The following is a 22,235-nucleotide window of genomic DNA, read 5'->3' on the forward strand; positions in this document are numbered from 1 at the left end:
AGAGAAAGAAAATAATAGAAATGTGTGGAGAATGATGGAAGGAGATGATTTAAAAAGTCTGTATTTCTCCACCCCCCTACATTGTGTTGTGATTAACCCATTACACTTACCACCACTCCTTTCTCTCCTCCTCCTCCTTCTTTTTCTTCTCCTTCTTCTTGTCTCCCTGAAATGATTACAACAAGTGTGAGGGTGAGGGCTTCTGGCAGCCCAGCGTTTACATGCACACCCCATTTGGTTCACTCAGACATGTCGCAGCCATCATTAATCATGGGTTGTTTTTTAAGCCGTCCAAGCGGTCCAGCATGTGGGGGCCAAGAGTATGGCTTGTTAGCGGAGGGGCAATAAAAAATTACCTGCCATTTCATGGTAATTTGGAGGCAGGAGGAACAGCAGTGTAAGGTATACGGGTGTGAAGTTAGTGGCAGCAGCAGGGGGACAGAGACTGAGGATGACGGAGGGTCTGAGCTCTGATTTATGGCTGCTGCGCCGGTGACTGTAGAGCTCACGCGGTGCACGTGGAGTTGGGATTCAATCTGAATCAGTGGTTCGCTGCTGACATTAAGAGAGTGAGAGATATGAATGTGATGGTGCTACAAACACCCCACCTACTTGTTGGTCCGCGGTCACTGCTGCCACCGTCACATCACCCCTTCCCTCAGAAGTTCTAGCTCCCAGTCTCTGTGGAGACTCCTGTTCCAGTCCCAACCTGGACAAACGAGGAAGGATTTATCACAAAGGCATTTGCCAGTAAAACTGTGTGAATATAACTATAAGCCAATAGTGATTCTTCATCCTGTGACAGACCAACATTATTGTTGGATGTACTCATTTAAAATCAACATTTCTTTTTTTCAACCCCAAGAATAAGATGCCTCAAATCTTGATAAAAAAAGTTGTGGTTCCTTTACGGAGCTGTGACAGTGATTGAAAAAAAAAAATGAAACATAAAAAAAATTAGATTAAATGTCTCCAAATGACAGCAGAGCCCGACTAAAAGACTGAAACCATTTGTCTCTGTTCCAGGTCGACCTGTCATCACAAGCTGCCTTTGTTTTGCCAACATTTATCTCTGCCATTCATCAGAACATACAGCACACAGTTTGATCTTCTTATTTCTTGTACGATAACATTATTTTTCTTCATTAAAAAACGTGCCACAGCGTCACACCGGCAACCCGACACCACAGCTTTCAGCCTCAATCAGGCCTCAGATGATTAGAGTGCAGGACAAACCTAGGCTTCCCCTTGACTTTATACAGAAAGACGAGAAATGAAACAGTGTGGCTGTCAGCAGCGTTTATTGTCTTTCATTTTCACTCCTACTTCTGTCGTCGATGCCAATTGTTCTTGGATTTAAACCTCTCAAGGTGGAGCGACAGAGGAGGAACAGAAGAAACTACTAAAAATATTGTTCAACTGAACCTAATCCTTCTTTTTTTTAAAGAGAGAATTTGGGATCAGAGGAGCGGGAAAGCAGGCAGGTTTTTAGAATCATGAGAAAACCTATATATTAGGAGAGTGATGAGGCGACAGAAGTCACTAAAAAGACGAAAAAGAAGGAGACGAAGAATCAAGGAGAGGACGAGACTCTGTAGGAGATAAAAGGAGATTCATGGAACCCAAAAAATGACCAACAGAAACAGGAGGAGGAGATGGACGAAGATCAGATCAACGTCTCCACCTGTTTCACAGAACCTGGATTTCATGTGACCACGTGGGTAGAAACAGCTGGAGAGAGAACTCTGCCAAAACTACAAACTAATGAGATGTAGTAGGTTTGAAACTTTATGATTCAATGAGGGAAAAAAAGGCAAAAATAAAGTTTAGACAGGCCTGGTTCCAGTAAAAAAGGACTTCAGTAAAAGTCAGATGTAAACGCCAAAAACCGATTAGTGCTGATTTAATGGACATACCCGACAGGTTTTATCGGAATCCTAAAAAGGTGAAAATAATTTTAGTCTAAGCTGCATTTGTCTGAAAAAGCAATAACAGGTGATTGGATTGAAAATGTTTTTACATTTTTCTTATTGCATGTGATAACTTACTGTAAGAAGTATCGATAAAAACAGCATAAAAATATTTTTCTCCTGTGGAATATCGAATAATAAAGTATCAAAAGGTAAAAACGTATACTTTTATACTTTAATGTACTTTTATAAAATGTACTGATCTAGATTGAAAAATTTTATATTTAAGTATTGTGAGCTTAGTGACCCTTTCATTTGTTTAGGGATATTTTTCAGCTTCCTGGATTTTATTTAATAGAAATTCTTTAATATTGATAAAAGAATACGATAATCTCTGAAAATTCTTAAATAACTTCAACAAGTTGCAAAAACATAAACGGACCATTAAGATTTTTTAAAACAACAGCTTTTTTGGGTCCAAATCTTTAATATCATGTCATTTTACACAGAGTCTCTATAACTATCAGGATCACAGTGGCTTGAACACAGACTAAACTTCTTCCACCAGTCAAAGCGTCTCTGTGTATGGTTGTGCTTGTGTGTGTGTTTTCAGGGTGAGGGGGTGAGGGGGTGACAGGTGGGGGGCACCTCGTCTGACAGACTCCATGTAGCAGCCGTTATTGAGGGAGACACCTTCCCCGGGACAACAGTCAGAAGTCATAGTCCTGATCAAACCCGGCCTTCAGGGCTGCTGTCACCATTAAGTGGACAGCTGTGATTAATGGACCAGTGACCCTACGACCTTCAGCCCCTCAGCTGTTTGCTTTGTGACCTGTTCCCAGCCTTTGGGTTTAAATCCCTGATACACCTCGACTGTAAATAAGCTTCAAACAAATAAGAACAGGAAAACAAACAAAGCTTCCAGTGTGGACTGGACCAGGAAAAGGCTTTTTTTGGTAATTAACTCACTGTTGAGAGTCACATGACTCTACGTGCATTGGATTACTCCATAATCTGGTAAGGCACGTCACCACCAACATCTGGTCTGACGAAGGTGGACGTTCTAAATTGAATGAATCACTTGTCTTAAAAAGAACTTTAAAAATAGTTCTTGGAACTATTGATTATGTTAAAATTTAGTCAAAACTAAACTAAACTAAACGTTGAACAGTGGAAAACCTTGTCAAAGTTGACAAGCTCACGCTCCACTCTGCTGATTCTACACTGGTTTTGTTTATCCTGCGACCTCAGCATCTGAGATCAGACCCACGACTTTAGAACATTAGGAACTAATGGGTTGACAAACTGGTGAACTCTGCTTTATGAGCATGTTCCTCTACAGAACAAGTCAGTGTTTGAGACTCACTGATCAACTTCACCTGCACTCAGACCAACAGATACTTGACTGAGTCCCAAGGGTCAGCTCCAAAGGAAGGAGGTGACTGTTTACTCCTGCAGGTTCCTCCTCACACATTCTACTGCCACAACTGGCTCCTGAAGCCAAACAGCCGGGGCCTCCACAGGGGCTGGGGTGTTGATGTTTACTCTTTAGGCTGGGCCCCGCCTCCAGCACTGTGTAAGTTAGATTAACATTTTGGAGATTGGGGGAAAATATTTTCCCAAGTGGGCCGAGTTGAGGCAAAGTAAACAGCCTGGTTTAGGGGTACACACGCCATCCAGAAACCCACCTCAGCTCCACAGACAAAAAAAATATTTTTCTGGGCTAAAAAGGAAGGACACATTTACACATATATAACTAAAACGACTATAAATGTAATAATAATAAAAAGCCCACAACCACCGAGGTTTATTCGTCTAATGAAGGGGAGTTCAGACTTTGACACTAAAACTGCTTTAAACAAACACCGTTACATTATTTCTTTTGATCTAAGGGTCTCAAGGTCCACATCAGTGTTCAGGTGCAAAAAGCATATGAAATGTAATGCAATAATTCTATTCTTTAAATTTGCTCAGAATTTACTCACGTAGTGTTAAAGGAATTGATGAAAGACATACATGAAGATCTGAGGCGCTGTCTTTTCTCTTCATCATCGTCTGCTCTTGTTCTGTATGTCACTGTCACATAAACAGACAAAGACAAATTATTTGTAAATAAATAATATTTTTTAGACCAGTAAAATGAAATCGGATAATTTTGTATATCACCAACTAAACCATTAATGTTTGTTGTTGTTAATGTAATGTTTGTTGGACTTTTCTGCAGCAGGAAAAGTTTTGATTCAAGTGTGGGGGTCCTTGACCACGTGCTAACCTTCAAATTCTCGCGTCATCTGTCCTATCAAATTAGTGCAAAACTGAGCAAATAAACATCTGAAGAAAAAAAATCAGGGGTAAAATTATATAAGACAAAATAAAAACACTGCGTCGCCATATCATTAATCAAGAGTGAGTTCTGCACACACACACACACACACACACGCGCGCACACAGGCAGTGGCATCCCAAGGGCACTGACAGAATGGCACTGAGCCCAGTGAGAGCCTCAAAAGTCTGTTCATGGAACTGTTTGGCACCAACAGCCCTGATTTTTTTACTCTGCACGTACACACACATAAACACACACGGACACATGCACACACACACAGAGAGAGTTCAGGAGTCAGCTGGGAGCCGCAATGGAACAGGCCTCCATTCTCCAGCCAGGAAAAGGTAAAATAAAAATGTTTTCGTACAGTGAAGTTTTTCCAGTTTGTTGAGTTTTCAGGTTTGTTATTGTTTTTCTCAGGATGTTGTTGATATTCAAATGCAGGCAGTGAGGGATTAGAAGTTAGAAGTTTTTAAGTAAGATTTTTCTGTGTAACATTCTGCCCCAGAGACAAATATGAAAATTCAATGTGTTTCCTTGAATTATCTTCATTATCTGTGTTGTTTATTATTGTTTATAAGTGTTGTTTTTAAAATGTTTATGGAGCAGTCATTTTCAGAGCTATTCTTTTGACATGGCTAATTTAGATTCAATCTTTACTAGCATTTAGATGACTTAGCTACAGTCTATGAAGGCTTTCTTTCCATTAGCACTTTTACTATTAGCTAATATTCAGCTAATGGCACTGAGTTTTGCTTTGCTAAAAAGCATTTTTTTTCTGTATTTAAGTGGACACTGGAGGAAAAGATCAACACACTAACGTTAAACCCTAAAAAAACTGCCATTGTTGACACTAAACAAGGAGCTGTACTGTACGTTGATCACAGTACATTTAATATGTAACATGATCTGATGTCATAATATACAGGCAGTGATCCTTTAAAAAAAAGATATAAATGATTTTGTAGAGGCTGAAAAACTACCTTGAAATACCCTTTAATCATTTTCCGTGACCTCACCCCCTGACCACCTCCCTTTCATCCAGCCTCACTCACTCCTGCTCGTCTGCAGCCTGTTTTTTATCAATGGGCTGGGCTCATGAATAGCTGTAGCTGTGCAGCCTGTTGGCACCGACTCTGACTGAGCTTTTTAAGTGTTTCGTTTCTAAACACTCTACATCCATTTAGGAAAAAATGTTTGCCGCTAAAAGTGCATCAGCAAATTTTGGGAATCAGTCTAAGTGGTTTCACTTTGAAATCTCCAGTCTCCAGTACATCGCATGCATGCAGTGGTCTGAGGATTATGAATAAGTGCAGGCTGATCATTAATCATGTGGCTGCAGTGGAGGGGGCTGAGGAGATTCGGATTCTGATGAAGTGATCCGGGTTAACATTTTACAGTATGTGCAGAACTGATCATGTGACAAACTCAAATGAATTCTCTGACTGCCCCCACTGTTCTGTGCAGAACGATGTCTTGGTCCAGGACATCAGTCTGCAGCTGCGGAAGATCCACAGTTGTCCAAAGAGAATGTTCTCCCTCTGTTTCAGAGTTACTGTGTCATGAGCTGCCAAAATCAACTTCATTACATCTACAAAAACACTAGCTCAGAGTTCACAAAGAGGACTGCAGCGGGCAGGAAACACTACCGTATGTGTGTGTGTGTGTGTTTTTGTTTATTTTCAGGAGAAAAGAGCTTTTGTTTCTCCTCAGTGATGTACCTGACGGTGGGAATGAGTGACAATTACACGAACATGAACAACGTGACTGCAGATAGTATAAATCTTTTGCAGCTTCACGTCCACTCTGTTCCAGTTTATTTGACTGCAGCTCAGCCAAGGTGAAGGTACAGGCCATCCTCTCCTACAGTAACTGTGCTCTGCAGAGGGCTCCATGTTTATGTTGGCCCAGCGACAAAATGGCCGTAATGAAGAACTAATGAGAAGCTCCCTGATGCAAAATTAACAGATATTTCAAACTCTGCCTGCAAAAATGTCACTTTTTATGTCGTCTCATTTTATGTTCCTCCAAGGGTCGTGGAGGTCCGACCCAGCCCTCACTGTTCCCGTGTCTCATCGTGAGACGGAGCTGATACTCGATCCCCGCTGGCTTCTATAGGAAACAGGCTCTGTCACGGTGAGGAAGCCCTGTATGATATCATACAGCCTGTTTGGCCGCCATGTGCCCAAAGCCCTGTTTGGTCTGTTGTCATGGTGATGTGGAGACAGGAAGAAGGGACGCTGAAGCCAGGGTGAGGTGAGCTATAACGGCTAATCCTGCTGGACTCAGAGTGGACCCAGCTGAAACCTGCTCCCAGGGTCTGTAGTGGATGAAAAGGCTTCTGTGAATGGATTCAGATGTTTACAACACGGACAGAGAGACCCGTGTGTTTCCAGCTGATTACTCTTTGCCTTTATATTTATTGCATTAGTACCTATGTCCAGTCGGACAATAAATCAAGGTAAGAAAAAATGCTACTGATTTCTATTTATATGGTCACTTTATTAAATGTTAGAGCACAAACTTTACCCAATTAGATTAAATAATTAATGGAGCTTGAAAAAAAGGGTCCAGGGTCTGACCTCTGACCCTGAAATCGATTGAGTCCATAAGAACAACAAATAAAGTGTTATAGTGTTAAAATGTCAAATTTCCCTGAACAGCCTGTGGCCAAGGGTAAGGGGAGGATCGCCGGTCCAAATCCTCATCCAGACACAGCTGACACAGCAATAAAGTTCATTCTAATCTTATCACCAAAAGCTGAGTTAGAAAAAAAGGGTTACATTTGTTGCACATGTACAGACTCTGTGTACAATGATAAATAAACCTGTTTCATTAGTTGTGTTCACCTCCATTCCTTAAAATAAAACACCATTTCTGCAATACTATTATTTTGTACACTTGTATTTTGAAATCCTCTCAGCCCAATCTAGCCACCGCTGTCACTTCAGCACCACTGTAATCAGGGACAGCGCCTGCCTTACACTGCACAAGGCCAAATGTGATGCAACATAACATTATGATCCACCACTGCTGTGTGTTTTTGACAAGTTAATGTAGGACCTGCAGCTGAGGCTGAGTTTAAATCAACATGAGGACAAAATTAAAACTACACTCAACAAATATAGCACTTAGTTTGCATGTATATTTAGGAAAACCATTCCTAACTTTGCACAAGCGTGCACAACCACACGTGCACACGACAGAGCTGAGGCAGAACACGCGGCACTCGGACAAATCTGTCTCACCTGCTGCTGGCGTCCAATGCCCTCTGCAGCTCCTCGTCGCACCTTGTCCTGACGGAATCATCTAGAGGCTCAGAGTACGATTTTCACTGATCCTTCCAATCACACCGGCAGAAGCCACAGAGCTGTACATCTCCTCACTCAGGAGCACACGCTGAGGTATCTGGATGATTCTTTACAGTCAAATCTGACTGAAAGATGAGAGAAGCGTGGAGGGGATGTAGACTGAAGCACATGAACCTTTTCCTCAGCATACATGAAGTCATACTGGACATAGTCAACAGAAGAGGCAGAGGGGAAACGTGAGACATTCTTACCATCTTTAGCTCCAAATGAGAATAATAATAATAAAATAAGTGCAGAAATTATGTTTTAAAAGACTTAAATGGAGCAGGAGTTGGATTATTTTCACCTAGAAGCAAAGCTCTGATTTCCCACAACACACTTTCATTACACTAACTTCAGCCGCTGTACTCAAAACCTCATTTCCCTTGTTTTTTTCAAAGGTGTTTATGGAAAGCCCTGGGCCATTTTGACATGAAAAAAAAAAACCTAGAGAAATCCAAAATGTAGGCTTGGTCCTAATCAGATGCGAACAGCCAGAACCGTTAGTCCCAACTGTTATTCTTAGCGGTTTCGAGGGCAGCGGGGCTCGTCGCTGATGCTGTTTATATTTTAGATTCTAAGTAATACATATATAACAAATTATGCACATCACCTTCTCATGTGAGACAGAGTCTGGACACTGGTTTGTAGCTGCAGCGGGTGAAGGTCTGCCAAGGCCAGAAACCACTGGAAAAAGTGTGTGGGCCCGAGCCTCAGCATTCAGTCAGGTCTTTGTAACATGTGCAGGAGAACATGCCTCAAAAGTATGCATCTGCATCAGGTCCATTTACCCAAGGAGTCGCCCTCCTGTAGCTGTCCAAGCACGGAGCATTAATAAGGCCCTGGAATGAAATTAAAACCAACAATAACAAGTCATCACATCAAATTCCGCTCCACCGTCGGGGCTTTCCCTCTGAAAACACCAAACGTGTGATTCCAAAAAGTTTATATGCGTGAGGCAGCGAGTGGGGAGGCCAGTGAGCGGGACTCATGCAGGGACGCCCCGGCCGCAGGTTATTGAGAGATGACTAAAGTTTAGCTCCTCATGTGTTTCACATTTCCCATTCCGATTGAAGAGCAATAGAGCGTTTCTCCACAATTCCCCCAAAGTTTACTGAACTGTGGTTGGAATCTCGGCTGTTTTCTAAACAAGGGCAGAGCGTCGCTGCAGAGATCATTAAAAAAAGGACACAGACAGCCAGAGTTGAAGCACTGGAGCAATATCAGTGACTCACAGCTTTAACACAGAGTGGTACGATTGGTCAGGCCGAAGTTACAGATTAGTTCTAATTCATGATGCATTTCTGCCAGGTACTGGACATTTCTGCCAGGGACTGGTAGCTGCAGGAGTCAGATGAACCCTGACAGTTAGATTTATCTGTAAAGGTCACCCTGCAGAAACAATCCTGGTGCCACAAGAAGACTGCACAGTACTTACTGGAAATGATCACAAACACAAAATAATCACTGTATTTGTCATGAAATGCACAGACTGAAGAATCAGATCAGTCCTTCATCTTTAGACTGGTGCCATTCTCTGGGCAGGAGCACGCTCAGACACCTCTACCTAATGTCTGGTCCCATTTTTGAAAATGTACATTTCCTGGAACTGTTTTGCAGTTCCTGGTACCAGCACATGCCATGAAAGCAATCGTAGAGTATTGCACAGTTGCTCTGACTGATTGATTCAGACCTCAGTGTCCTCATGTCCTGAAAACATGACGGGACCAGGGCTGATGTGTAAAGTACCAACAGTAAAGGTTCTTCTCCACACACAGGCAGCTTTTGTCAAGCCTTAGCACCATTTTCCCCCGTGGGATTATATAGTATCTGTATGTTTATTTAAGGGAAGCCTCTTCCCAGAATGCCTGCTAATGAGTGGAAATGTAAATGTTTTGAATTCGTCTGTGAATTTCTGACTGTTCCAGGCTAAAATACTACCCCCAAAAATCTACCTTTTACATTTACATATACATTCTCACTCTGACAGGAACAAACCAGGCTTCCAAAAGAAGTTGGCCACAGGCAGCCGAGAGTGAACCATGGACAATTAAAGCAGGGTGTAGGAAGGTCCAAATGATCCATTCCAGCAAATACATACAGTGCACCGATTAAGTAGAAGTACATGTGTTCTTAATGATTCTGGACAACTGAACAAGTCGGTGATCCCATGATGCCGCACAAAACCAAAATGACACAAAAGTATACATATATGAAATATAATGACTGTCTAGTTTTAGTTTAGCCACATTCTACTTTCTCAGTGTGCAACCTGCACCCGCACACACACCACATAGTGGACAACATTTTAAATGTTAATCTAACAACGACTAAATAACTTGTTTCCTTCCAGACCCTGGTGGAAGATTTTCATGATTTGCAATTTCCAATCGTGTCAATTTTATTCAATGTCAATGTCAAATGTTTGCACAATTTGATCATCTCATTATGAAACAAATTGCTAAACACTTTGACTTTGTCGGTACATTTTAGCTCCGGAACAGATCAGTGTTTGAGAACCATCAACAGCTTTTCTCTCATGAAGTTTGCCTCTAGGTGATTGATGGGGAAAGTGCTTTGATTTACAGTATGTATATTAGAGACATTATGGCACTGCTCTGCAGAGGTGGAGAAGCTGGAAAAACCTGCTCAATCACGCACAGACGTCCAGAATAAAATAAATACAAAATGACGTTTGTGACCAGCAATAACTGAATGCAGAGAAAACCACAAACTATTCGTGGGCCTGTAAGGCCTGTTTGGTGTGTGATTTCGCTGATGGAGCCCAGTGTGTGTGGAATCGGCCGCAGGAAATGTTAAACAAGAGTCAAACAAGAGGCAGAAAGTGGCAAAGGAAAAAAAAAACTGTTTTATTTGCACTGTTCGATAGGAACGTGAACATGTGATTTTCAATTCAACTGTGTTCTGCCATCAGATTCAGTAGCTTAAGTGACATCCAGTCCTGCATCTGTCCCAGACTTAGTTCTACGTCAGTGGCACCGCTCCCGACCATAATTCCCATGAAAAATCATTTATTCCGTATCTAAATATCGATCTGCAGGGTTGTTTTTTTTTTTTTTTTTCTTTTGAGACATTGGCCGCCTGGAAACTGTGTTTAGTGTGTAAACTACAGGGCAAACAAACCTGACCACATGACAGGACACTCTTTAATGAGGCTCTGTGCCGGGCTGAGCAACAGTAACAGTCCTATAATCTGTGTTAACTGTGTGTCAGGCAGCATCCATCCATCAGAATTATCTGAAGAGCCCACTGTATAATCATCACTGGGCTTCTTCTGCTCTGGAAATTGCTCCACTTCAGTTTTTATTTAACAGACGGCGATGGTTTGACTCTAATTGTCCACTTACTTAGCTTTAAATCAGGTTTATTAAAGTGGAGAAAACAGATTTTTTTTTTCATTTTGAATTCTGTCTAACATTTAAAATGTGACTGCATATTTCTGTGGAAAATCTAGTTTGTCCATCTGGGCAAGTTTTATGTGGGCTGCCTATAAATCTACTAAACAGGACACAGAAGTGAATGCTACACTGTCAGCCACACGTCATCTCCAAGATTTAAACTTGTACAATCAAAGTAAAACCAAAAGAAAGATTATCTTTCCAAACTTTATTTTTTTATCATAAATAACTCATAACTTTATTTAATTGAATTAATTCCCAGATTTTTAGGGTATTTCTTGTTGCTATGTTGCCTACAATCTTTTGGCTAATTTGGAACTATTCTTGTCTAACCTTTAGCTATTTTTCAAGTTCAACTATTGGTAGAGGTCTTGTAATTCTTGACTAAATCTGAGCTTTTTCTTGAGAGATTGCCAGTTTGGCTTACATTATTATTGAATTCATATATATTCATCAATATTGTTGTCGTTACAAAAATGTATTAAAGGTAAAAGGGGAAGGAAAGTCAATTACCACTGACAAAATGTGACCTCTGCATTTTATCCATCACTAAAGTGAACATGGGTCAGCTTAAGCACCTCGAGAGCAGTGTGTCAGGATGGTGCCATGCTCAGTGGGCAGCTGGTGGACTGGAACCTGAAACCTTCCAGACCCAAGTCCACTTCTTCAACCACCAAGCCACCACTGCCCCTTCTTAAAAATAGTTTTATTATTTTTAATAAAATATTTGTTCTTATTTACGGTCAGTTTCCGACACTCTGAGGTTTAAAACAACTTTAAATTTGTGTAATGTGTAAGTTTCATTTTCATTTCTTGTTATTTATGTTTTCTCTTTGTTTTAACGGTATCTGCCATTGTTGTCTCCTCAGTGTTAATTTGAAGTGAAGCTTCAAACGACTCTCCTGCTCTAATTGCTCCTAATTTATTATTTTCATTAAAAATGTCAAACCTTAATTCTGTTGCCTGTGTTTTACTTCTATTTGGACAAAGCTGCCTGTTCCCCGGCCCATCATCATTTTCCTCCTCAAACCACACACAGCTACACCTCATCCATCTTTCCTCCTCCTCCTCTGCCCACTTACTCCTCCTCCGTCTCCTCCCTGCACCAAGGTAACCCACCGCTGCTGTAGTTGCTCCATGCTCACACCAGCTCACACCATCTGCCCCACCTATCTTCATCCTCCCCACCTCATTTTGCTCCTCTGCTTTGCCACCTCACTCTCTCTTCCAACTTTTTCCCTCCCCTCTTTCCTCCATCGTTACATTACCCCACCCGTGGCAGTAGCTCAGATGGGCCAGTCGTCCTGTGGTGCACGGTGATAAATGAGAGCTTTCACACTCAACGTTTGTACTGGCTGCTGGGTCGGGGGTGGAGTGGTGGAGCTGGGGAAACTGACTGGCACTGGAAAAAAAAATCTTAATGAGTATTTGCAGAATTTCAGCCACCTGAGGTGAAGATGAGGAGGTCTGGAGGAGGACGGGTGGAAGACATGGTAGTGAGAGTAAAGAAGGGTATTTTCATTCAATTTGGAGTCCAGCATTTGGCAATGGATGGAGATGAGACTTTGATCATTCCTGGTCTGCAGTCTCAGAAACCTTTATCAGACCTGTTCTCCTGCCTGTGGCTGCATGTTGCTACAGATGTATTTTAGCAGGAACTAAAAAATAACCTTCTGTCTGTCAGAATAGAATAAAAGAAAAGAGAATAGAATAGAACGGCCCAAAATAATGAAGCATATTTATTAAGGATTTTGTTTTACACATTTTACAAGTACTTTATTCTATTTATTGACAAATAATAAAATAAATGCCTTAAAATACAACTGAGGTAAAAAAAAAAGTTCAAACGTAATACTTTTAGATCTTGGGCCTGGAAAATCTTGAAATTTAATTTTAATTTGATGTTTTGTGCAAAACATACACTTTTTTTACAGCTTTTTCATCGATAGAGTACAGTAGATACATGTATCTAGTATCTAGTTACTAAATACTACTTATTAATTTAACTATTTCTAGTTAAGTTAAGCTAAGTTATTCTTATTTTGGATTCTGTCTAGTTTTTCAGAGGTAAGATGTTTGAATCCTTTTTTTAATCATTTTTTTCCCATTTCTAGTTGACCTGCTTTTGCAGCCAGGAATAAAAAAAGTGAGTTTAATGTCAACTGTGTGCGTCTGACCCATTTGTGGTTGTTCTCTGCAATCTTTGACCAACCACGACAAGCCACAGAAAGCTGAAGCACTAAGTCAGAACAGCCAGCAGGTGTGTGTGTGTAAGGAAGAGAGTCCTGTTACAGCTATTGTTTTTTCTTTCTTTCAACCCATACAGGTTCCAAGTTGGATTTAATGACATGCCATACACATGTTGGCCACCAGTCTGACCTGCAAATGCAGGTCCATCCACAGGAATGATAATAAAGAATAAAGAATTAATCGTCCATGTTTCTACATGTGTCTGGATCGGTGCATTCTTCTTACCCGTCACGTCTCATCGACATCACCCTCCAACCAACTGGTCAGGGCTGGATGCCAGTGTGGATGCATGTGAGTGGGTGATGCTGTCACCGCTCAGCCACCGCCCGACTGCCGACTGTCCTGCCGCCGCCACGGCTGACCACTGGGAAAAGGCGTAACACAAACACAAAATTTGTAATCATGGCAGAAGAGTGCTGCAGAATCTTCACACAGAACTGTAATCACTGGGTGACATGTGGCTGTGGACTATAGAATTAGCAGCACATACATCGAGCTGTGATGGGAAATCATGGCTTTTCCAGCACTGTGGAAATCACTGTGGTGTCTTAGAGTGGAAATTTGGAAGAAAATGGGATTGTGTGTGTGGTGAGGCGGCGCTCCGATGGAATACTCTGTGATTTTCTAATCCATGGAAATGGAAAGCTGCAGATGTTTCACAAATGGAATCCAGATCATCTAAATTATTATTCATATTCACATGAACTGTTCTATTCCACTGAGTGAAGAGCTTTGTTGTTGGTTCTGTTTGACTTCATTAACATCATGTTGAACTTCATGGTTCATGTAAAATAAACTAAACCAAATTAAAGGAAACATAAATGAAGGCAAAATGATGAAGATATAGAATGACGTTTTTTTAAGTACTACTGTTCAGGAAATCTAAAAGATAATCATACATCTGTTGTCTTTGCGGACAAGCTGCAGGTTTTTGTAGCTAGCTTTTTTTCTCACCTTTGTCTTTAGGTCAAGTTCAAACCTGTGGAGCTGGAATGTCTTCCTTTCATCCACAGATCTATCCGTCCCTTCACCCCTGCTGCTCTACTTGCCCTGACCCTTACACTTCCTGTTCCTCTACCAATTCTTCCCTGTCCCATCCTACACGTCTGACCCCTAACCTCTTGTAGTTTCATGTTGAATCACAGGGCCAACAAAGTTGGTGTTAAATTTGGTCTTTTTCAGGAAGGGAGTGAAAATCTACATAAAGGCATGGGGTATAACCTGCTGCTGAATGTGTTTACCTATGTTCTTTTCAACTTTTTTTCTTTCTTGTTCTTTTTTTTTTTGAGCAACCATTTCTTCATGCCAGAACTTGAAGGAATCTGCCATTGATAGAGGCTCAGAAGAAAAATGTCCCCATGCCATTGGCCCATTTGCTGCTAATTAAACAACATGTGGGTGATTCTGGCCCTGTGGTAAACACCCTGACATCTGAGTCTCATTACAAAGCAGAAAATGAAATAAGCAAAGACCTGAGTGGGAAACAGCAGTAGCAAAACCCTAAAGCTCTGTAGCAATGCAGAACCGCTTTACATCATGAAGTACTTTACAGCCACTAATTAATGCCCACAGATGCGTTCTTATTTGCTCCAGAAAATCTACAAATTAAAAAAACAGCTCCATTTGTGCCGAGACACAACTGGTTCAATGATGGAGTCTCAAAAATCATTGTTTGATCCTGTCGTGTGAATCCAGATCCCATAATCACATACAAACACACACACACTGATACCACACAAGTTCATGAACCTTCATGTTGAAGCATACAATCAACTGACAAACACACACTCCAGTCAGAGATCGAACACTGCTAGTCCTTAAACATAACAACCCAAAACAAAGGCAGTGGAAAAAAAGCAGACACATACGTACACACAAACATACTCTTACACAGACACACAACCACAGACTCACACACACTCCGCTTATTCTCCTCCTTTTGGAGCCCTCTGTTATGAGTAACGCTATAATAAGACTCCTAACTGTAAAGAGGGAGGAAAAAAAAATCCTCCAAAGGAACCCGGAACTTATTAAAAACACAGTACAGTGTGTGTAATTAATGAGTCCTTTAGGCCAAAGTAATCTTAGAGACGCAGTATTAACAAACTCTGCGATGGCTGAGACAGAGTTGATTAACAGTGTGGTCGCGTTGGCACTAATTATCTACACAACCACAGTCACAACCAGAGTCCGTGAGCATATGTCAGTGTTTTCTATTCGGGGGTCTCCCTGTTAGCTTAAATGTTGCACACAATAAGTGTCAGGCCTGAGTAAACAGCTTTCAGATGTGTTATTATTTAAGCAACATGACACGAACAGTGCAGCTCTCCAAGGCTACAGGACGCAAGAAATAAAAGTTGTAGTTTCAGAGTAGAACCTTTAATGGAAATTAGCAACAGATGTTTTATTATGAACAGAAAAACCTAACAAATTTTGTGGTTTTATAACCAATGAATGAATACTTTATAATAAACAGGAGCAAATCCAGTTATTTTGGAGTTTAATATCTAATCTAGTGGTGATTTTTTTTCATTTTCCTAGGCCTGGAGTCTGCAATAGGTCAGTTTGTAGGATATTTGTCCTAATTATACCACACCCACCTACATCCGTCCAAAGCTCATATAAGTGGGAATATGGCTCCAGTCTCTGTACTTCTAGTTTTCCAGTATTGGTAAACCTTCATCAACTTGATGTAAAACATGAGTTTTTCTCCAGGTTACCTACATTTAGGATGTTAGCACCACACTGGAAATTGCTATGATGCCATCAGTGGAACACAATGTTTGATATGAAAGTTGATCAAATCACTGACTCGGGGACATGTCAAGATGCTAATAAGCCCCAGAAGAATCACATAAAATTAACTGTGGTGCAAGAACTACATATAAGAGCTGACTACATAAAAAGAGCTGATGGACATCTGGGTACAGACTCAGACGTCCATCAGCTCTTTTTTCCTTCTTGCATATTCTCCCTGTAGAGGTGCTTTTCCTGGTATCACAACCATCTGTCAGGTCTGCTCCTGTTTTGGTCCACAGAGATGAGATTGGATATAGTGTTGGGCAACAACAGTGTAAGGAAGTCTGAAGCCTCCTGCTGCCTGGAGAGCACTTTCATCTCTGCTGCTCATTACAGGACTTCACTGGACCAGGACCAGGTATGGTGCAAAGACAGTGGGTAGAAGACTTAATACATTCCCTCGTACATTTACCTAACACCAGTGAGTGTTTGTATCTACATAACAGAAAAGATAATATTAGAATTAAATGGTCAATGTTGTCTATGCAACCCAAATAGTAACACGAAGCAATGAATTACATTCCTGGTTGTTGCCCTACTGGCTTCATGTTAAAACATAATGGCCTAACACAGATCCTGCAGCTACCTACTTCAGTGTATATTTAGCAAGGATTTGCCCCATTTCTTCATATAAGGGTATTAAACTTCATAATGCATAATCACACTTAAAAGTTGGGGGAACCAGGAATTGATTGCACAAACCCTTTTTACGCCACCAACATTCAGCAATGAACTACATGCCCTAGCCACAGCAGCCATCTATAACAGTGGTGCTTTTTTAGATTCCTAATGTGGGCAAAACATTTCTAATAAAGCTAATTATGTTTGGTCTAATTTCGGCCAGAGATGTATTTCAGACCAACAAGGTGTCCAGAGGAAACCTCTGTATTTCAGCTTCAGCTTCAGAGTTTTGTTGGACAAAGTTGAAAGTGGCCAGGTGAAATTAATATGGAAAATATGCTAAACATTCACAAAATAATGTTTTAACTAAATTTGTTTTGTAGACATGGGCTTTTTCTTTGTTCTCTAACTCAGAAACACTGAGCTGTCGTAAACATCTTCATCACCAGCAGGAAACGCACCAATTTGTAGATGTTTTGCAAATAAGAACCAACAGAATCTGAGCCTCCCTCAGAAGATACCTCCATCCACAGAAGAACTTCTGTACCTGCTGAATTGATACAAGACAGGCTCCTGTGAGGGAACCTTCATGTGCTCCACTCAATATCTGTGTGCAAACACACACATGCATGTTCGCACACGCATGTCGTCTACCCATTTCCCCCCTGGGAGAGACACGGAGTGTCAGTCTACAAGGCTGTCAGTGCCTGCTCACAGACAGTCCATAAGTTCCCCTGGTTGCTTTTTGGAAAAACAACCAACCCCCCTTATTGAATAACCTCCGTTTCACCTAACCCCTCCATGGACCCCTCATCTGCAGCAAAACCAAATCTAAGCTCTAGGAGGCGCTGACCCAAACCAAACCAAGGAATTCTTTGGTCTGTCAGTGTAGGCAGTGACAGAGATGAAAGAACAACAACGTGAAGAAGACCAATCATAGACAGAGGTATGGTTAAAGGTGATAACATCAGCATTCTCATCTGATTAACCTCACACTGACAAGAGTTTAGCAAAAGAATACAGTTATTATGGAGAGAGCTACTTTAATCAATAATATTGTTACAGACAGACACAATAGCAGATTTAATTACGGAACGGAAGTAATTAACGGAATTTAGACTAAAAGTTAGTATAGTCCTGTAGAATTTTAAGTAAGTATTAAGTATTTCATTGAGTATTTCTAATGTCTATATTACATACAAATAATCAGCAAGAAAATGCTTTTATACTGTAGGCCAGTAATGCAATTATTTGGAAGACATTGAATATATTCACAGAAAATACATTAATAATAAATTACAACAATAATATAATAACTCATTCATCTAAAACCATAATAATTAAAAACATGTTATCATACATTAGATATAAGAATAACTGGTTCAAACATGTAAAATATGTAATATGTAAAACGCTGTTTGTGTGTGTGGCATCTTCTAGTCCAGGGGTCACCAACATTCTTAAAAACTGAGATCTACTTTAAGGGTAAGTAGTAATATGATACATGATATTGTTTGATACAGACTTCGCGAACAATGTAATAATAAGTAATAATAAGTGTTGGTGACCCGTGCTCTAGCGTCCAGCTCGTTATACCAGCTCCATAAAGAGCAAAAGGTTTTCCAAGAAATTAGCTCAATTAAAGTTTCTTCAAAACGTTTAGTTAGGAATTACTATAACCCTAAATGAATTTGTGTTTTTCATCATACATTCACATACAAACGTAAATGTACCATGTTTAAACCGGTAGAAACGAGTCCGCTAGCCTAATGCTAACATGTATGGGAAATTACATAGCGATGCTAGTGTCTAGCATGTACGGACTAACGAATTTATTTTTGACTGTAAACTCTGTTAGTGAGCTAAAACATTTTCTAAATGCAGTATTACAACACTGGGACAAAAGTAATACTCACATGCAAACGTTTTCTGTTCATATACTAAAGAATTTTAAAAAAGTATTTTAAAAGTTTCTTTCTGTTCGTCTCTCCCCGACTTCCTGTTGTCTAGAACCAGCTACGGAATCCATAAAGGCACAAAATAACATTGCCGCAAAAATAATATCTGCGTTAAAGTCGTAACCAAGACCCAGAGCATTAAACCATTACAGACGTCAGTTCAAACATGATGAAAAACGTAAAACATGTAACTCTGCTCCACTGTGGAAAAACATGGACATTACCCACACAGTGTGTCAGGGGTTAGAGGTCAGCAGGTAGGAATGCAGCGCCACAGGAGCAAACCTAATGAATTCATCACCCCAGTGAGCTGCAGGCTCAGAGAGGTTGATGGGTCAAATGATTGGGTCACGGCTGCCGTTGGTCCGTTCATCTGAGTGACCTTCACTGTCAGGTCCACTGACGTCCTGTGGACTAATGTGGTTTTCAGTTTGATCACAGCCTAACAGCAGGCTCCACTGGTTTCCAGTTGAAGGAGTTAGAAAGGTTTGACACTTTAACCAAACATGGACAGTTTTATACACATCACTGTTTTTCGTCATTTATGTAACATTTACCTAAATTTTACCCATATTTTTGGCTAACTTTTAGATATACAATATATATTATTTTCTACACATAGCTTTAAAAAACCTGAATAAGGTTTTCGGCTAATATTAAACCAATGTTGGTTCCGATTTTGGCTAACATTTTGCTAATTTCTTGGTTAAACGTATGCCATTTTAGGGGTTAAAATGTTTAGACCCATGAATCACAAATTAGTTTTTTTGTTGCAGGTCTATATTTTTCACGTACGGTCCACCAGCACAAAAACAACCAACATTAGGACAGAATTAGCAAGAAACATCAACACCTGATGTAAGTACCTGTTCCACTGAAGCCACTATTAGCTGCTCATTTTTGGCCAAAACATGCACTATACCTGTTGACCCACAACAGCCGCGTGTATTAAATCCAGTGACTCTCATAACAACAGTTTGAGGGACAGCGTCAAACTCTGCGCCACTGCCCAGTTGCTCAATTGACAGTTTATGGAGCAGCCGTTTCCTCTGCGGTGACGTTGTCCTGACTCAGCGCCTCTGATGAGTCAACACATACACACACACACACACAATATGAGGGTCTCATTAATTTAAGCCACTTTAGGGCCATTTTCCAGGGAGACTTGTTTTCTAATGAGGCAGGGCAGGGCAATTAGGTGATTAGGGTTGTGGCAGCAGCCATGCTTATTTGGGCATCCAGCAGTGGGCCGAATCTCACACACTGTCCAAACTGTGAGGCAGTCATTAGACAAATAGATGACAACAAACTGAGTCAGGAGCTGTGCACTTAAACAGACAGTCAATCTTTTTACTTCTTCATTTGTCGCCTCATTTTTTACCAATGTGTGGCCACGATTATCTGTTTAATGATGTTTGGGGCTAACGAGGAGGAATGAGAACATGTCACAGCCAAATTATTGCCTCACTGAAACTGTCAAAAAGCTGGAAAAAAAAAGGAAAAACACAGTAAGTCACCTCACAGCTCCCGCTCTCACTTTTCAGCACTTTGCAGGCTTGTCTAGACAGAAAAAGGTGTTAACAATGAGTTCACCCAGTGTGTGTGTGTGTGTGTGTGTGTGTGTGTGTGTGTGTGTGTGTGCATGAGTGACTTTAGACAATGATTCATCAAATCAGGATTGTCACACATTAAATTAAACTGCAGAAAAGTGCTGGCTGGGTCATTTCTGACTGATTGTTCCTCAGAGTTTTGCTCTGACGTTGAATTTTCAGGCGTATTTTATTATTTTTATTATTTTAACTTGAAGAGATTCAAGTCTGATTAAATCCCACTTCACATGAAACCAGCACACAGTGTTGATTTTTTTATGCATCATTGACTCCACTGTTGAAATACATGGACCTGTTGAAGCACAGGTCTGGACAGACTCGCTTGGACCTGTCCACTGTTGAAATACATGGACCTGTTGACAAATGAGCACAGTTTAACTGACACCACAACAAACAGCTACATTTAAAGTTGTAGCCTGTGGAAATGCTAAAATGTTAAATCTGACCAATCACAGGGTCAAACTGATGGGGGTAGTAAGGGCAAGTAATAGGGCAGTTGGTAAAGCACAAGGGTGTTGACAGGACATTAAGTGTTGTTCATGGAGAATTTCTAAAGATTAGGGATAAATACTTACATCTCCGTGGTACTTGTACCAAGGCTGAACCACTGTGTGGTTTCACTAGTTGTGTATGTATTTTCAAAAGCAGTGCAGCTCAGTTTGACTTGGCCTGGCCGACCCTGGTGCCGTCAAACAACATAACACTGCTCTGGCCCTGATAGGTCTTGGTGGAGTCGTCGTGTTCTGCTTTGCCGTCACAGAAAATCCAGGTAAAGGGAATTTACTAAACAAAATAGTCTCTGAAAATGGGACTGGAGCAGGGGAGAAAAACGGGGAGTGAAAGAGGCATTACGAGACCTCTCCCTGTGTTTACCTTTGCAATTTTGTCCAATTTGTCTAAATTGCTTAGCTGACCTCTCAGAGTAAAGAACCAGAAAAAAAAGCATATGTTTAATGTCAAAAAGCAGCAAAATATGACTGATCACCTTCATTTTGTCCGTTTGGCTGCCTGGCACAAGACTCTAAATTGTGTATTCTTTCCATGGCGCCAAACCACCCTGCCTGCATTTAATTAATTTCCTTTTATTTATATGGCAGAAAACGTAACAGCAGTTTTTCTTCAGGTAAAGCAGACTTTCCTGGTCTGTGTGGACGACAGGCTCCAGCCTGCGGGGCTTTGCCCTAATAATCATTTACGATCTCTTTAATGATATCATTTTGTCTGGCTCACTGTTGTCACTGTCCAACTGAAGCAGGAGGAGAAATTAATTTGTCAAGATCAGATTGTTAGGAGATGAAATTACAGCCATCAGGACCAATCGGGGAGTAAATGTTGCTGAATGTTTCCCCGTGGCAGCGTAATGAGCAAAAATGGCTTCAGCACTGCGTTTGGGAGGGCAAAGATCTGGGGCAATTTCCCTGTTGATTTGCCTCTGCATGGATCACTGCTTTGTAAAAAGTCTACTGGAGGACAAGAAAGGCAGAATAGAGAAGGAAAGAAGGTCGGAGCTAAAAGGTAGCATTCATGTTGGAGGCACGACATCAAGTGTACGAGCTGTAGATACCATCTTTACGCAGCGCCCCCAATGTTTGAGGGGCAATTAGAACACGACCAACAAAGTCTCATTTACTATATTATGAAACAGGACTCCACTGGGAAGGTGGAAAGTTCAGCCACAATTAACAAAAAGATAATTTAACATTAGTCCAGAGGTGGCTAAAGGTTGGCTAAAAGTAATGCTTGTAAAGTAAGTCAAAGTATTTTTTTTATTTAAAAAAGCTAATAATGTGGTATAAATGTAAAGACAACTACAATTGTTAAAGATTAGACCAAAGAAGTACTTTAAATGAGTGGAGCTAAAATAGCTAAGAATGCTCTAAAGTAAGTCAAATGAGGCTCAAAGCTATCTAAACAATCATGGTAATTACCAAAGTTATGCGACAATTTGCTAAACTTGGTCCAAGGACGACTGACGATCAGTCAGCTAACCGC

The 22,235-nt window shown here is 40.8% G+C and overlaps 1 protein-coding gene across 7 annotated transcripts in view; it reads right to left on the minus strand.

Moving 5' to 3' along the window:
- Window positions 1-15,147, minus strand: part of LOC112486239 (bone morphogenetic protein 4) — a 147,202-nt gene extending 132,055 nt beyond the window's left edge. For 2 of the 7 annotated variants that reach the window (XM_025057923.1, XM_025057922.1), the window contains exons 1-6: window positions 13,481-15,147; window positions 8,200-8,428; window positions 7,485-7,748; window positions 3,896-3,986; window positions 613-709; window positions 111-166 (exon numbers count right to left, since the gene is read on the minus strand). The gene's annotated coding sequence lies outside the window, so the exon portion shown is untranslated. Of the gene's footprint in view, window positions 1-110; window positions 167-612; window positions 710-3,895; window positions 3,987-7,484; window positions 8,170-8,199; window positions 8,429-13,480 lie in introns of those variants that run through there. The other 5 variants (XM_025057928.1, XM_025057927.1, XM_025057926.1 and 2 more) reach the window with 4 other exon arrangements.
- Window positions 15,148-22,235: the final 7,088 nt, after the last annotated feature.

This window comes from Cynoglossus semilaevis, chromosome 8 (genome assembly GCF_000523025.1).
Source record: "Cynoglossus semilaevis isolate Cse_v1.0 chromosome 8, Cse_v1.0, whole genome shotgun sequence".
NCBI classification, from domain to species: Eukaryota; Metazoa; Chordata; class Actinopteri; order Pleuronectiformes; family Cynoglossidae; genus Cynoglossus; species Cynoglossus semilaevis.